Source organism: Eurosta solidaginis, chromosome 5 (genome assembly GCF_040869045.1).
Source record: "Eurosta solidaginis isolate ZX-2024a chromosome 5, ASM4086904v1, whole genome shotgun sequence".
NCBI classification, from domain to species: Eukaryota; Metazoa; Arthropoda; class Insecta; order Diptera; family Tephritidae; genus Eurosta; species Eurosta solidaginis.
Genome location: NC_090323.1, coordinates 238,846,603 through 238,865,694, shown reverse-complemented (window position 1 = coordinate 238,865,694; position 19,092 = coordinate 238,846,603). Strand labels below are relative to the sequence as shown.

General features: G+C 37.9%; 1 long non-coding RNA gene across 3 annotated transcripts in view; it reads left to right on the top strand.

The window, feature by feature from the left end:
- LOC137233869 (uncharacterized) overlaps positions 1 to 19,092 on the top strand; it is a 278,410-nt gene that overhangs the window by 129,763 nt on the left and 129,555 nt on the right. The gene's annotated exons all lie outside the window — the stretch shown is intronic.

Genomic DNA, 19,092 nt, shown 5'->3' with positions numbered 1-19,092 from the left:
TTCCAACTTTTACTAAAAATAGCTTATTACCTGCATCTTCGCACTTTTACAAAATCTTTTATGTAAAATAAGGCGACTTAACCGATTTAGTTAATTTTTACAGAAAATATTTCCTGTTAAATACCAAATTTTTCGTCGAGTTATGGCTCCAGAAACGTTGGGAAATGCATTGTAAGAATGGGGCAGTGCCACGCCCATCTTTCAGGATTTGAATTTTTTCCCATTCCTTGTTATAACGGCACAAAGTACGATTGGTACAAAACTATTTCTCGTTAAGGTTTTACTTATTATTTTTGCCTACGACCATTTTTAAAGTCATTTATATAAAAGTGGGCGTGGTCCTTGACCAATTTTATCCATTTTTACCAGAAATATTTCTTGCTATAAGGAAAATATGTGTACCCAATTCTGTTACAATATGTGAATTTTTCTTCTAGTTATGGCTCCCGAAACATTGAAAATTGCTTAGACAAAAAAGGGCGGTGCCACACCCATTTTCAAAAAGTATAATTCTATTGATACAAAGGTCTTTTTCGCTAAGAAATAGCTTATTATTTTCGTCTACGACGCTTTTAAAAATCTTTTATATAAAACTGGGCGTGGTCCTTAACCGATTTCGTAAATTTTTTTTCAAAGCATTCCATATAGTAAAGGCAACCTCTCTGCCGAATTTTGGTACGATATCTTTAACGATATTTGATTTATGATTAATAATATCTGTAAAATTGATTTTATCACAAATGGGCGGTGCCACGCCCATCTTAAAAATGTTTTCAAAATTTCATCAAGAGTCTCAATATCAGTCCACACGTCAAATTTCAAAATTCTAGGTGTATCTATATATATAAAAAGAAGTGTACATTTTGATTGTCATTCCATAACTCGAGAACGGATAGAAAGATTGCCATGAAATTTTTAGAGAAGATACAGGAAGGAGAGATGATGGTTAGTTGATTTTGAAATCCCAAATCGGTTTAGCCATTCTTGAGTTATGCTTTTTTTTTAGAAAAAATTCAAATATGTATATAAAAGAAAGTTGTGTTAGTTACACTACGCATGACTCAAGAACGGATCAACCGATTTGGCTGAAAATTGGTGGAGAGTTAGCTCAGAACGAGGGAACGGGCATGGGATACTTTTTATCCCGTTCTGGCTAGGGTCTTGAGATCAAAACCTGGACCTGGGTAATCCTGGGATATGTTTGTAGAGTATGGGTGTCAAATGGAAGCTGTTTATGAGTACTTTGATACCGGGTATTTTACGTACCCGTGGGTGACTAGGGTATCGAGATATAGGCCAAAACATGGACTCGGATACCCCTAGAATGCGCGTGTATTATGGATATCAAATGAAAGTTGTTGCTGAGAGCTTTAAAGTAATTTTCATTGTGATATTCGATTTAGTCGCCTCAACCTGGCAAAACTGATAAATATGCATGCGAAGCCGAAATAAAGACATGAACTAATAATACCCACAACCTATTTACATACGTCCTATTCGATTTGCCTGAAATTTGGTATATTAATTTGCCTATATTAGTATTTACGATGCTTTTTCCGGGAAGTAGACCAGAAACGGACTGGGACTGTGATTAGGACTAGGACTGGGACTGATGCTGAGACTGAGACTCGGAGTGGGACTGGGACTGAGACTCGGAATGGGACTGGAACAAAATACATACCACCATGAATGAGAAAAACTTGATAGAAGAGAAAAGGAAAAGACTGAGAAAGAGATACAATGAGACGAAATGGTGATAGATGAAGCGAAAAATACGGAGGGAGGAGTGAATACAAAGATTAGGAAAAAGTGTAGAGGAGCGAGGGCAGAGTTAGACGGAAAAAGCTTATTAAAATGTATGCAGATAGACCAGAAATTTAGGGCAGAACAACGTCTGCCGGTTCTGCTAGTTATTTAATAAAAATTCGGGGTTTTTTTTTTGTTTTCCAAAATGTTATATATATAAAAAGTGGGCGTGGTTATCATCTGATTTCGCTCATTTTCAATACCAATCAATTCTGGGCCCAGATAAGCCCGTGTACCAAACTTGTTGAAGATATCTCAATATTTACTGAAGTTATCGTGTTAACGGGCAGACGGGCAGACGGACAGACGGACGGACGGACATGGCTCAATAAATTTTTTTTTCGATACTGATGATTTTGATATATGGAAGTTCATATTTACCTCGATTCCTTTTTACCTGTACAACCAACCGTTATCCAATCAAAGTTATAATACCCTGTGTAGATACATGTACAGCTGGGTGTAAAAAGTGTGTATAAGAAAAATAGTGAACAGTACAAGCGAAAACAGATTCAGTCCTTGCTCTGCTGAATCTAAGTCGCTACTCTCACAAGATATGTAGAAGCTCTTGTGGGCATCTCTGAACTAATGCAATCTATAGTATCTAGTAGTCATGTGGAGAATAATTAGAGAACTAGTGTAAAATCAATTTACATTAGAATCACGTTTAAGGAATACATGCATCAGATATCAATTAGAGAACCATGGTTTTTCGCGATTTGATAATCAGGTATCATTTTTGTTTAAAAACGCTATATTTCACCAGAGTTTCTCGAGTCGCGCTACTTATCTGTTCTTCCTCCAATAAATATACGTAAATCTAACTTCAGTGTTTGTTGGGTATTCTTAGCCATAAGTTGAAGCAAGCAAATGCATTATGGCAGTAAGTAAATAATATCTAACAGGCACTTACTAAGTCAACAGATATTGTTGAAGAAAGATTTTAATATTTTGTTACTTAGTAGGTGGTTACTGATTATTGTTGTTAGTAAACATACATATGTACGTGTATATTAATATTTATTCTTAACGGTTGTTTTTAGGTTTTGAATTAATAATACTTACTTATCTTAAAACCGAACGTAATAAGAAGAGTGTGCGAAACAGAAGCAGAGAGGCGTAAGTGCGAGAAGTTTGAGCTGCTAGCCTTCATGAATAACGCCTGCAAACTTTATCAAAAAATCCAGTGACCGACATAATATTTAAGCCCGATGTTAACTACTGTAAACTAAAAATGGCGACTTGGTGACATATTTCCAGTTGGACCTAGATTATGAGGGAACACTTCTCTGTGCTCTTTAAGGAAGAGAGCTATTAAATGTCCTGGGACGATGATGAATCCGAGCGTGCAAGCGATAATGATGGAACAAATGTTTACGCACCCGACTACAACGAAATAACAATAGCAGTAACTATATTAAAAAACAATAATGCCATGGGCGTATATGGATTGCCTGCGGAGCTATTCAAATACGTTGACGAGGAGTTGTTAAGCCGTGTGTACACTCAGCGAAAAACGCCGTTCTAAAATCCAGCACCACCGGACTCAATTCAAGCTTTTCATGTTCTTACTTTTTTGTTCTTGAAAAAAGAACGACCTGTTCTCAAAACAATAACCTTGTTCTTGAACTGACAACCATGTTCTTGAAAAGAGAACGGCTGGTCTTATAATATGAACAAATGTTCTATTAATGAGAACAACGTTCTTAAATTAAGAACAATGTTCTTAAATTAAGATCAAGAAAAAAGAAACGGTATAATTCATGTGTACTACAGTGTTAAATACAACATTTGGCACAAGCTATCAAGCAGGTGTGGGGCGCGAATTCGATCACCGTTTTTTAAAATAATTTTTTATATTTTATTTTTTTAACTCTGATTTTTCGTTGAGTTCCATTCACATATGCACAGGTAATTCTCAATCTTGTTATGCAATGTTTTAAATATATTCAGATTGCATTATCAAATAAGAAAAATTTCTCGATAAGAGAAATATATGAAAAAATGCATATTATGCGTTTTTCAAAACTTTTGGATTTAATAATAGTTTTTTTGTTATAAATAGTTTTTATTAATGACAAAAAAAAATATTTATTAATAAAAAATATATAAATATATAAATGAGTAATAATTAAAAAATTACCTTCCTCCCACCAATGATCAAGCACAAACCGTTCTTGAATTGAGACCGAAAAATGTTAAATCGACCACAAATCGTTCTCGAAGCGTAAGAACGAAAAATCTTAAATCAAACCCAAGTAGTGATTGAAATGAGCAAAGAAGGTTCACACATCAGTACCAAAGTGGTCAAAAAATACGAATGGTGTGCTTGGAAAAACTGTTCTTAAAACAATCCCATCGGTCACGAGTTAAGAAAAAACGTAGATACTTAACAGACTTTTGTCAACGAATGTTCTTAATTATGAACTTGTTTCATTCGTTTTAGAACGATTTTTTCTCTGAGTGTATCAGCTTCTATGCAAAACATGGTCGGACGAGTGCATGCCTGACAATTGGAATTTAAGTGTTCACAAGAAGAAGGATCCTGTAAACTGCCCCAGCTATAGCGGAATCAGTCTATAACATATCGCATATAAGGTCATATCAAGCGTACTGTGCGTTAGACTGAAGCCCACCGTGAATCAGCTGATTTGAATTTATCATTGTTCAGATTTTCACTATGCGCCTTAAAAAAAAAAAAAAAAAACCTGAACCTTTTCTTCGATTTTACAAACTTCAGAACTTCACCGCTTTGGAACAATATTCTAAAACAGCGTGCAATTACTGTCGTACACTGACTAAATTGATATCATCGCCCTGAACATCCGCGCCATAAGTTCTGCTTACTTCAATCTGGAAAAACAAGCGGAAAGTTGGTTTTGGTGGTCAATGACGACAAGATGAAGTACCTGCTGTCATCAAGCAAAAACCCAAAGCATTTGCGCCTCGACAGCCCTAATTTCGGAATAGAAAAATACTTCGTTTATTTGAGAATAAGCATATATATAAACAAGAACATCAGCTTTGAAATTCTTGCCAATAAATGCTACTTTGGACCGAGGAGGCTATTGAAGGTTAAAGTCCCCTCTCGGCAAACGAAAGTCATTCTCTGCAAATCACTTATCGTACACGTCCTTTTATATGGTGCAAAAGCATGGACCATGACATCATCATATGAGTCGTCTTTCTCGAAAGATTTATGGACCTCTACAAGTGGGCGACGATAAATACCGAGGAAGATTGATTTAAGACCTGTCCGAGCTTTATGCAGACATGAACATAGTCCAGCGAATTAAAATACAGTGACTGCGCTGATTGAGTTATGTCATGCGAATGAAAAATTATGCTCAATTGCTTTGGTGGAAGAAACATGGATCGAAGTGTACAGCTCAGAACATGTTGACCCAACATACACGTTTGTCAATGGATCGCCCAAAGGAGGTCCTTATAAACCGACACAGCAATTTCTAAAAAGTTTAGCATACTTAACACAATTTTTTGAATTTGAATGCTCATAAATTGGCTACAAGTCCACATTTTTTAATTTATTGTATAATTCAAGCGTAGCCCTTGAGGAGGGAGAGCATTTCCCTGTAGCTCTGCAGGTTAGCCACTAGTTATGATAATTCATTTGCCCGTTGTACCAGGAGTCACCTTGGGGCAAGCCCCGCCTATACACATTCTGTGCTCTTTTAGCATTGACATGGATGTGGCGTTTCACAAACGTAACAAATTAAACACCATGCCTTGAGAAATATCCACTGCAGAGGCGTGATAATAGGCTATGCTAGAAAAAGTAAAAAAATAAATAAAAAATGTAAGGCGCGATAACCTGCGATGAGATTTAAGGCCGAGCTTCTCTTCCAATTTGCGTCGTGCTCCTACTGATTTTCCCTACAAATTGGGCGGACGGGACCTACGTGTTTTATGCCGACTTCGAACGGCATCTGCAAGGCAGGTGAGTTTTCACTGAGAGCTTTTCATGGCAGAAATACACCCGGAGCGCCAAACACTGCCGAGGGGCGACCCCGCTTATACAAATTTTCTTCTAATTTAAAAACCTTATTTCTAAAATTTTGATGTTGCTTTGTCCGGGGTGTGAACCCAGGGCATACGTTGTGGGAGGCGGAGCACGCTACCATCACACCACGGTGGCCACCAATGCTAGAACAACAGGATTTTTTGTGTATTTTTTTTCTGTCTAGGGGTCAAGCTGTCATATGAGTCATTAACCAATGTATGAGCCATTATCCACCACTTTTCAATAATTTTGCAAGTTTTACTGTATTCTCAATCGATATTTATGCTAAAGAATATTATTATTTAATTTAATTTAATTTATTTATTATTACGGCTGGTTAGGCCTAAAACTTTACTAAGTACAATTCATTACTACAATCACTTATTTCTATTGAATATGCTGTTGGAATGCCATGTGATTCCGATCAGCAAATTTGCGTGCAAACGGACGAGTCTGGGAACCACTTATTTATATAAATAAAAAAATACAACAACAAAAACTTATTTAATGGAGGTTGGAAAGGACGCGTTTCCAATCCTCCAGTACTCCCAGCTTAAGGCAACAAAATTTGGAACTTATATTTTTCAATTATATTTGTACTTTAAGCTGTCGGAATGTATTAGTCTCCGATCAACACAGCTAAGCATGTCTTTGGATGTTAGAAATTGGGAATAACGTGTATTCAATCACCCCTCAACTTTGTTTAGTAAAGACGCTGTCGAAATGCATGAAGATTCGGATCAGCACAGCTCAACATATAATGGGAGGTTGAAAAGGACGTGTTTCCAATCTCCCTTGCTCAGATGACCGTTGCGTTTTCATCCTAAAGGAAATTTCCATCCCGAAAAACAACAATTTCGTCTTAAACCGTAACAGTATAGCAACGCTTCTAGCAAAACAACAAACATTATGAAACTTCAAAAATCCCCAAATACGTCAAAAAATGTTGAGTGGAACTACCTTCTTTTTATACCATGGTGGGGATAGTTAGGCAATTCACAAGGTCTTCTATTCGTCGTATGTGCTATGTTTTAATAAAACATTTTATTGGCAACCATGGAAATAACTCAAATCTTACAAGTTTAAATGAATACGACACTCTTGTGCTTTTCCCAAGTGTTTTAAGGAGCTAATTTTAGAGTCTATATCCGAAAAAGGCTGTCAACCTAAATCATCTTTGGATACTGCCTCTTTAAAACAACAAAAACCTCACTGCCAAGCAAGGCGAATCCATACCAGGTGGTGGCAAAGCGAATTCAACCAATTCGCCGTGCAGAAGAATGTCAAGTCAAAAGGAAATTTTCATTGATTCCGATTGACATGTTGTAGTACAAGGTATTGTATGGAAAATAATAAAGGTGAAGCAATTATTATGGGATAACACCACCTGGTACTCACCACAAATCACACACACAAGATTGCGCATTGAGCATGTAAACACAAGATCAGCTGTGTTTTATGGGCAATTCATAAGTCATTTTCCTTTAAATAAAAATAAATGTAAGGCGCGATAACCTCCGAAGAGATCTAAGGCCGAGCTTCTCTTCCAATTTGCGTCGTGCTCCTCTTGCTTTTCCCTACAAATTGGCCGCACGGGACCTACGTGTTTTATGCCAACTCCGAACGGCATCTGCAAGGCAGATGAGTTTTCACTGAGAGCTTTTCATGGCAGAAATACACCCGGAGCGCTTGCCAAACACTGTCGAGGGGCGACCCCGCTTAGAAAAAATTTCTTCTAATTGAAAAACTTCTTTCTAAAATTTTGATGTTGCTTTGCCCGGGGTGTGAACCCAGGGCATACGGTGTGGTAGGCGGAGCACGCTACCATCACACCACGGTGGTCGTCATTTTCCTTTAGCTCCTGTTTTTTTCTCTTTTTCCTTCATTTCACGAAGCATTCAGCTGTGACGTAGATGCGCAGAACGAAGCAATTTTGAACTTGTGAATTTCGCAATCTTCTGTGTGTGATTTGTGCCTGGTACTGAATTCGCCTTGCTGCCAAGCCAGCCGAATCAATTGTGCATTTTTTCTCAGCTTAATCTTATACTATGTTCAAACAGAAAAATAAATTGAGGCAATTTCGATTTAAATTGAGTGGTGTTCATACAACTCAATTTAGCTTACACAATAGTAATTTGATAGTTGGTTGGCTCATCTCTACAGCAATAACATACCTTTGTTCAGACTGTCAAAATGTGCGTGTTGGTATTAGGAGAATGGAATGGAATAAAATCATAAAACTTTGCAATTTTTGTGTGTTGTAAAAAAATGTGTTCAATGTTTTGGTTTTATTTTGAGTTTGCCATCTTCTTTTGACAATCCCTACTCCAGTGAAATGAAAAAAATAAAATCAGCTGATGAGATAAGCCAATAATATAATTGAGCCATGCGTAACTGACGTTAAAATCTACTCAATAAACACACTTTACAAGGTTGCATTTGCAGTTTGAAACAATTTATTACAGAATTTTTTTTAAATTGGCAATTTATTATTGCAATTTATTATATGATAAATTACGTAATAAATTGCCCAAATGGTATAAATTGCCAATTTGGTGTATGTTTGTACATAGTATTATGCCGTCACCGAGTTGATTGCTAACTGCATAGTTACATACAAATATACATTTTTATGTAGGCATGAACTTGTCACAATAATGATAAATGTTATACATTTAATCAGCTGTAATTAAATATTAAATTGATTGAAAATTAAACGTTATAATTAATAGTGAAACTGCGTTTAGAATCATAAATATAAAACTTGTTTTAGAGCACATAATTTTATTTAAGAAAAAATTATGATAAAAAGCCTTCGTTAGAACTGCTTTTTTTATCATTAACATTAGAGAAAAATGATAAAAAGAATCATTGCCGAACATGTTTTTAAATAACGAATTCTTTATCAGCTAGATTTTCGTGTTCGGGTATGGGGAGCTGTAGACATGTTGACTTTGCATATTTATCCATTCAGCCATAAGACAACTTCGCTGCATTTTATGTTATTCTTCCACAACTTTTCTATTTCTTTTAGGTACGATTTTTAAGTAGTTGGTTAAGCTAAGCTTAAACCAAGTTTGATTAAACTCTAGTTAAATTTAAACTTCAGCTAAACTACTGAATAATTTTTCAGTCACAGTTGAAGGCCGCCTTTGGGGTAGGTTCTTTGTACGGGAACATGGTTTTTTTTTTTTTTTTGTTTATCTAGATAATTTGTATCTAGAATTTGTAGTTATGGCAACAGATGGATTTTGTTTAAACATGGAAAAATTTCTCTCCCGAGGCGATATCCAACATCGTTATTTAATTATTCTTAAACCAGATAGTTCTCGAGTTGATATCCAACTTCGTTCTCCAAACACTTCAATCTTTGAGAAATTTCGTAAAATTTGGAGTTCTTGAGTTAATTTCCAATTTTATCACTATCAATTTAATATCCAATAAATAAACTGTATATATCTTATTTTATTTCCACGAAAAGACTGTAGCATTGAAATCTTACATTTGAATTCAGTTAGAGAACCACAAATTGGGAACTCTCATTTTTTACGTAATAGCATTTTTTGCTATATGAAAATTTCTTCTTTTGTGAGTACGCTATGATTCTCAAGTTGAGCAACTCTTTCGAAATAACTCTTAAGATTCAAGAAGTATGCCTCGTTATCAACATGAGCTCTAATGGTACTCAAGCCCAAATGCTTGTTGGGTATATTCGACACCATTTCAAAAAACTGTAGAATAAGTTTAAGTGTAGTTTAACTGACAAACTGAGTTGAACTTGTACTGAAAAACCGGACCGTAAAAAATGAGCTTTGCTGTTGTTGTTGTCGTTGTAACAATACTTTGCACCATCCAATAGGTGCAGTCACTCACAAATTGTCATTAATATCCTCTAACGGGAGTCCGAAGGAACTTGCTGTTTCAACAAGGTTACACCAAAGAGATAAAGGTGTTAGAGGCGTTGGTTCCACATTGCAACGGAAAATATGGTTGGTGTAATGTTACAAGCAGGACATACACTGGGCATGACGGGTTTCAATCTGGATAAGTAAGGGGTTAGCCTTTTACAGTATCCAAATCGAAGTTGAGCAAGGGTGATGCATCAACTACAAGTTCAGGATGTTTGTTTTTGAAAAAGGGGCTCGTCGAGAAATTATTATCTTAGTAATCCTACGATATCTCTGAAGACCTTTTCTTGCTTCTTTTCTTCACATGCCTGACTTCAGTAGTGCCGGATTTGTTAATATTGTTTACGGAGATGACTTCTTAAGTTCCTGGGAGGTGGGGCCTCTTCAATCAGAGGTCTGTTGTGACGCCCAATTATCTGGGAGTTCAGCAGAAACCTTCTTCTCATCATTTCAATTCTCTCCTTTATGGAGGAAATTCTCGCTTCACTGTGTAGATGATGTTATGGAGACTTAAGAAAATATCCCGTGGTAGTTCTGAGTGCGGTGTTTTGACAGGCCATCTTTGGTCTTAATCGAAAATACTTTGTTGTTGATTTTTTTTGCGTCCGCACCCTCTCTAGCTCGAATAGGCATCCCTCATTTTTTTTTTGAGAGTGGGGTTCTGACTAGCTTTCCACTTCAACCACTCCGTTCTAGTTACCTTCGGAGAGCCTAAAACCAACGATACGTGTAACTACAGTCTACCAAATGCCATTTTTGTTTGAAGTATCTTGGCTTTTCCTTAGGTACTGTAGTTTAGCGACTCAGCACAGTTTTCGTTTTCTTCATGATAACTAAAGCATCGTCTTTCGGTTATGTGCAAGCAAAAACTGTAAACAAAGGACAATTATTTTGTTAGTTTTCGTGTATTCACAACAGATTTACGCCATTTGTCTTACCAGCTTCGGCTCCTGTTTCCAAATTCACCAATCATATTCCCTCAGGAAGTAATGCAATGGGGTACTAATAAAGGACGGGAAGCTGGTGAACCGGTTCACTTCTGGATCTACGTTTGTGGCGCAAGGGTTGTGGGTGGAGTATTCTGACACAAGTTACCTAGTTAGCTTGAAATTGGGCTCCTAAATCACTGCAGTGTCTTCGGAGCGTGGGTCGCCGGTCTGCCACTTTAATGGCTAGGGAATTTAACATCTACACAGATAGTAATGCTTTGCTAGCATGAGGTAGGGTGCTGTGTCGAATGGCTTCACCTCATTTGCGATTACAGGTAATCACTTTTTGCTACAAATCATCGGGGTGGCTTGCATAAAGATATCTCAGTGTCAAGCTAATCTACTGGGCCAGGCAGGTATTAGTGAGCTGGGCGTGTCTGGCTGGGTCATAGTGTCAAGGGAACTTACGTCAATTGACATTAAGTCACTTCTGAAAGAAAATTAATGTCCATGACATTAGTTCCAAGCTTAAGGAGCATTAATGTTGCGTCATTGACATTAATTCTCTTTACAAAAGCGAAGTAATATCAGAAATACCTTTAAACGCCATGGGCGTAAATTTTTTTTCCAAAGAAAACTATTATCAATTGACTGCAGTTCCATTGACACTATTACGCGTTTTGCTTCTGGACAGCTAACCCTCGATGCAGCTAAGCAAACGCTTGGCCGACACCACCTTTTGCCGTGTACCAAAGTTTTTCATCCCGTTTTTGACCCCGAGTTCAAGCTATTATTCCAGTTTTAACAAAGTATTCGGCAATGGGAGTCCATGCGGTGCGCCTTTATAAATTGTACAGCCCCAGCAATGTTGGTTTTATGGAGTACGTCGAGGTGGAATCATTCAGGCACTTTATGCCCAGCTGTCCAGCCTTTGCCACTCTCCGGAGGAAATTTCCAAGATCAATGAGTCATTGATGATCTGTTTCGTAGTTTTTTCGTTGCCACGCACCACTCTGTGGCAGATCTTGGCCAATTTTTCTTCATTCCAATGATTTGTACCAGAGCTGCGAAGACGACTGCCGTACATTCCATAAAACTTCAGATTCAATTTTTTATACTTTTATGCATGGCTTGCAGTTGCGTGATAACGGTAACGTATTAGAAACTGTAGGCCCTCTTCCAAGATTGCAGGTTGAACGCGTTATGCGTGTTAGCTGTGCTACGGATTTTGCGGAGCTGGTGCTGATGTTTGGCTAACAGAAGATTTTAGGTTCTTAAAACATTTGTTGGAGGTCTGATAGTGGATTTTGCTATGTTTGCTTTAAGTAAACAAGTAAGGACGGGAATAAGACTACATACCTTTCATGAATGGAGCCGAAAAATAAATTGATGAAATTCGAAAAATTAAAAAAATCTGAAAAATCGTTTGTCTTTGGATAATATGTAGTAATAAATTAAATTTTAGAAATTCTAGGGCTGGAGGTTTGAGGGAAGTCGCATATGCCGACGACTTAGTGATCCTAATCACAGTTAAATTCTTGGCAACAATTAGCGAGTTTTAGGATACGGTGATAAGCAGAGCAAAATGGGGTGGGGGTGAATTCAACATAAACGAAGAGAGAGCAACCAGACTGCTCCGAGATAGCACGGTCCCAGACATCAATGTAATTAATGGTCGACAGCCATGCCATGTCGAGCTGCGCTGACGCCCCTTATTTGGATTCCAGGGTGCAGCGACCTTGATGAGAATGAATTTGCAAATGAGATAACCAGGAAAGGTTTCGTCACAGACAGATCCATACCACTACCGCTGGGTTATCTCTTAAAAGTCGAGGAATATGAGATTGCTGTGGACCAACCAGAATGCATCTGAGATCTCAAGGTCCTTACAGCCATGTTTGGATAAGAAAGCAACTAGCCTCCTTCTCCAGCTTAACAAATCTGGAGTGAGTATATTTACTTTTGTCATCACAGTTCATTGCGGTATTGCACCAGTCCTCCGACGATGGCGCATACCAACAAGCCCCTTCTGCAGAAGCTGCGTGAGATGGAAGAGGAATGGATTCATCACTTTCTCTGCCGTTGTACAGGACTATCAACAAGAAGACTCAGGTTTATGGGGGCACGGTTTTTCGAAAGTCTAGTAGAGGTTAAGAAAGTGGATCTTTCACTCCTATGACGATGTATGGTATAGTGGTCTGATCTGGTCGGCTTCGGCAAATGATTAATTGGAGGCACAAATATATCCGCTCACCTTATTTCATTAAGTTATCTCGAAAATTGAGGGCCTAACTTGTGTTCAAACAGATAGACTGATAGACAGGCCGACATCGCTTAATCAACTTAGCTTCGTCATCCTGGTAATTTCGGTAAACTTATTGATGGGTTTACCTTACCACCTTTAATTTCCCAGAATTGGTTCAAACTTAATATACCATTTCATTTTCGTGAAAGGTATAAAGGTTTACTTGCATTTCTGTATACCTAAGTATGGATGTAGGACCACATGCATACCATCAAAGTATCCACCTTCTCTTTATGTAAATAACTAAATGCACTTTAACACATTTGCATAACTATTTAATTTAAATTCAACCCAAGACGACGAATATGTGCAGTTGTTCATCTGATCGCCGGGCAGTCGGTTGATCTGTGTGGGATCCCTTCATCGTATAAGCACCTCCTACAATCAAATGAATTTACAAGATGCACAAAAGTGCTCAGTGCAAGCTGTTGGTAAAATTAATAAATTCTTAAAACTACAATACATAATTTTCTTGCTCGCTTAGCCAAATGTGACAGCGTACAGCGCAGTGGCGCATGCGCAAATCGAATTTCTCAATATGAACAAGAATTTATGGTAATACGCGTACAAGAGTTATTAAGTATACTATTGTAAATATCGGCGAAAGGTAGCTAAGTAAAAATTGCCTACAGCTTCTGAAACTTTTTCGGTGATTATCAATATAATAATAAATAAGGTCTTTCGATACCGACCGTAAAGGTCGAGCAGGTACTATCCCAGTAAACATTTAGGCTTGAGTTGCATTAGAGCTCAAGTTGATAACTATAGCACACTGCTCAAATCGCAAGCGTTGTTTCTGAACACTTGCTAAACTTGAGAATTATAGCGTTCTCAATAAAAGCGGAGTCATTGGTGCCGTTTGTCGTATCGCTGCAGTCGTATCTCTAACGTAATCAGCTGTTTATCGTTACGGCGGAAAACCATAAACCAATTGGTTGGCTACGATGCGGTTACAACCTTAAGCGCCAAATACACGACACGAACATTTCCGCGAACATTCCGCAATCTTGTTCGCAGCTTTGGCCATACACCATACGAACTTTTGGCCGAACATTAGTTCTCTGTCAGACAGCGATGAATACGGACAACAATTGCGCTGCAGCAATATTGCTCGCTGTGGCAATTAAGCGTAAAAAAAATAGAGAAGATCGCAAAAAAAGAATTTGGTGCAAAGAATGGTTTAAAAAACGAGCAGTTCTTGGACAAAGTGAGCTTATTAAAGAACTGGAATTCACGTCACAAAATGATTTTAAAAATTACGTTCGTATGAGCAAGGCAACATTTGACCAACTTTTACAAAAAATTTTGCTACTCATAACGAAACGGGATACAATAATGAGAGAAGCGATTCCCCCTCATCACCGCCTTGCTTTAACTTTGCGCTTTCTAGCTAGTGGCAATAGCTTTGAAGACTTAAAATTTTTGACAGCAATTGCGCCCCAAACTACTTATTTTTTTTATAACTGTATCCTTTGTGGCATCAGGATCTACTTCTTTTAATTTTTCGATTAAAGTCGCATAATCATTATTCTTTTTAATTCTATTACAATAATCTTTGCTTTTTACTTGCCACAATGATGGCAAAGATTTATACATTTCAATAAATTCACTCAGAAATTTTTTATTGTCCATTTTACTTTTCCGCGCACGTCTGTTCCGTTCAGAAATTACTACGATTATGAACTATTTCGCCATACACGCACGAACAGTTCGCGCAAATGTTCGCCAAAAATTAAAATATTTTGATTTTTGGCGAACATTTGCGCGAACTGGCAAACACCACCATACACGACAGAAAAGGTCGCAGAAACATGACATAACGGGAATGTTGGCGAAAATGTTCGTGTCGTGTATTTGGCGCTTTAGCGGCACCAATAATCGATTGCATTGATTCCCATATGGTTGGTCGAATCAGCTGTTATACGGTTACCGATAACGCACTAATGCCTGCAGCTTAAAGTAGCATTTTCTTTAATATTGTGGCGAAAGATAGCAGTTTCGAATAAATGCCGCACAACTTCAACATCATTGACAGCAATTGGCAGCGCACCCATGATAACAGCAGCTGAGAGCGCAGAAGGCACTACTCATGCATATACATATGTACATAGAAGGCAACAGCCCTATGAGATGCAGTAGATGCGAGAAGCTAGTAAGAAATAGGCGAACGAGGGAGTTCAGTCATTCGAACGATAACGGAAGGCGAGGAATTGTCAAGAATTTCTTTAAGTGTCGCTACAGGCGGTGTCAGAAGAGTTATTATTGATTAAGAGGACAACAACAGACAACAAGGACATGGAAAAGTTAAGCGAATTGAAGGAGTTGGAAACTCGCAGATTGAATACTACCGGAAATAGTTCCAAACTACAATCAAGACTACGAGTGGTAATGGAGCCGGAAGGAATCAACGTGAAGGAATATGTCTTCCATTTGATGGCAGCAAAAAAAGTGGAAGAGAAAAACGAAAAACCAATATATGCACAAACTTCCACATACTCATCACGGCTGGAAGAACAGAAGACATATGGAATATGTATACGGAATCGCATGAGATACTGTGATTCAATCTTGGTTGAATCACAGGAGATGTTTATCTCAGAAATGTTATCACAAATAAAATCCAAAATTGAAGCACAAGAGGCACGTATATTCGAAATGCCAACACAAAGTTCTGCCGTATGGACGGAAAAATAATGCAGTTTGAGAGAATAATTCAGGCCGAGTAGATGCGTTGAGAGGTCTTAACATAGGTTGGCGAACAAATGGCGAAAGATGCTGGATATAAACTTGACAACTAGAAGTATGGAGAATATTCGGAAAATGCTGTTGGATATCAACTGCAAAACTGTGATTATCTCAAAGGCTGCAAAAATATTGTTTCGATGTTTAATGGGATGTCATCATCATCAGCAGTAGCAACAGTAAAAGCTGCAAACGAATTTGTTGCATTAAATTTTTTTATATAATGCACCCTCCTGTGGTGCTGTGTGCATGACTCGGCGCCGAAAAGTGTTTGTCTTAATTCTTTGATGACGTCGTTTGCCTGGGTAGTGCGTGAGAGTCGCTTGGCTTATCACGTTGCGAGCATCAGTAAGAATTCGATATACCCATTAGAGCTCAAATCCGTGTAAAGGGTGTTAATTTTTCTTAGGTTGGACCTTTTAGTAAATCATTTTCGATGTGTAAACATCTTTTCTCACGGTATGAGGGAATCCAGAATTTAAGAGTAAGGTGAGTGTAAGCATAAGCGTAGCATTTGGCAGTGGTATGCTGCTAGGGGGAAATACTGCATATAAGCGTAACTGTAGTCGCTACACTATAGTCTAATGAGGGGGACAAAATATGTGGTAAAGTTGATATGAGAGAAAGGGAGCGATAACGCTTTGCTATCGATGAGTTATTTGTTTGTTATTGCTTTGTTATCGACGGATTATGACCGTGTTATCTATTTCTATTCGACGAGTTGTCTATTTGCTGTAGGTGTGCTATCAATGAGCTAAACACGAGTTTTCTATTTGTTATCGAAGTATTACGAACTTGCTGTCAACAACAAAGGTTATCCATCATTTAGTGATTTTTTAATGACGAAACATCGGTTTTTTCGATTCGTTATCAAGCAATGATCGAAATGATATCGATTTACTACCGAAAAGTTATCGACTTATAACTTATAAGCTATCGATATGTTATCGAAGCGAATCTTAGAGGTTGAACTGGCTGGTTCGCATAGACTGTAAGTAGAAAAGTTATAAAAAAATTTCGATTTTTTATCGGTAAGTTATGAATTTGTTGACGAAAAAATAACGATAAGTTAACGATTTTTTATCCAAAAATTATCGCTTTCCTACCGAAAAGTTATGCCTTTTTTCGGAGTGGTACCTATTTGTTATCGGGTGTTATCGACGTCTCATCGGTTTGCTATTAAACAGATACCGAAAAGACTACGATACTAACTCGATGACATAACTCTAGCCCGCCGTTAGGAAACCAATAAAAAACCGATGAATTGACGGCAACAAACCGATAACAAACCAATAACCTGACGCTAATATCACATCGAAGGTACCGCGTTCAAGTACGGGGCAAAGCAACAACTAAAATTTAGGAAAACAGTTTCAATTGGATACCTGATTTCTAGGCGGGATGGCCCCTCGGCTGGTCCACAGCATGTCCATTTCCCTAATCTAATATTTCTCGATTTTCCTCAGGAGATAACCCTACGAGGGTTGTACGGAGCTGTCCGTATCGCTTATATCAATTCCGTAACCTTTCTCGTCTCATCTGTAAGGTCATTCCCTTCAATATCGCTGTACCCTAGGACCCAGCAAAGGGAGAAATTTATGTTCCACATGGACGCCAGCGAGACTCAACACCTCCGCACGCTATCCGAATTCATCACGTTGGATTCTACAGCGTTAAGGCAGCCTGGCCTTATACAAAGATAGTTATATTGATGTCTCTCTCCGTACTGAGCAGTCTGGCTGCTCTTTCTACATCATAGATCTTCGCCTGAAAGCCTCAGCACGAGTCTGTTGCTTTGAGTACTTTCCAGCTGCTGTGGTCTTTTCCATTTTTTTGCCGCTATACACCTTATATTCCTCACCTGGAAGTAAAAAGCCGCCGTGATGTGGTTGGTGTCGGACGTTGAGTCAATTGTGGTTCCGTGCCCCTGATATTTCATCTAATATCGTCACGTGGAGCCAATTTTCCGGCCAATCTCTGTACGAACACTTGTAGTGGTATCAATTAAAAAATTACGTTAAAGCTTTCCTGCCTTTGAACCTTCCCAACTAGACAAGTTAGTATCGGTCGGATGACTGCGTTGTAGATGCCATGGATGATATGCGGTGACATGCTGTGGTATGCTGTCTTTGTTAGATCTCACCGTAAGGTTCCTTTTTATACTCCGTGTGCAACGCACTTTGATTGAATAACGGTTGGTTGTACAGGTTTATACAGGTATTACATATATCAAAATCATCAGTATCGAAAAAAAATTTTGATTGAGCAATGTCCGTCCGTCCGTCCGTTAACACGATAACTTGAGTAAATATTGATATATCTTCACCAAATTTCGTACACGAGCTTATCTGGACCCAGAATAGATTGGTATTGAAAATGAGCGAAATCGGATGATAAGCACGCCCACTTTTTATATATATGACATTTTGGAAAACACAAAAAACCTGATTATTTAGTAAATAATACACCTAGAATGTTTATATTTGACGTGTGGGCTGATATTGAGACTCTTGAAAAAAAATTTGAAAAAATTTGTTAAAATGGGCATGGCACCGCCCACTTGTGATAAAATCAATTTTACAAATATTATTAATCATAAATCAAAAATCGTTAAACCTATCGTAACAAAATTCGGCAGAGAGGTGGCATCGCCCCTTTTATGACTAAGCAATTTTCTATGTTTCGGGAGCCATAACTCGAAGAAAAATTAACGGATCGTAATGAAACTGTGTACACATATTTTCTTTAAAGCAGAAAATATTTCTAGTAAAAATGGACGGGATCGGTTAAAGACCACGGCAACTTAGATATAAAAAAAGTTTAAAAGGGTCGTAGACCAGAATAATAAGCTAAAACTTAGCAAAAAATAGTTTTGAATCAATGATATTTCACTTATCAAGTTTTATTGTAAGACGAAATGGGGAGACATTTTTTTTTAAACGGGCGGTGCCAAGTGTTATGTAGAAAAGTAATTTATCTGAAAGGAAATGTACAATTGAAGCTCACGCTGAGTATATAATGTTCGGTTACACCCGAACTTAGCCATCTTTACTTGTTATACCTTTCATGAAAATGAAATGGTATATTAATTTCGTCACGAAACCGAAAATTGTAAGTCCTTAAAGGAGAATAGATAGACCCACCATTAAGTATACCGAAATAATCAGGTTGAAGAGCTGAGTTGATTTAGCCATGTACGTCTGTCCGTCTGTCTGTTTGTATGCAAACTAGTCCCTCAATTTTTGAGATATCTTGATAAAATTTCGTGAGCGGGTGTATTTGGGTGTCCGATTAGACATTTGTCGGAACCGACCGGATCGGACCACTATAGCATATATCCTCCATACAACCGATTTTTCAGAAAAAGAGGATTTTTGTAAT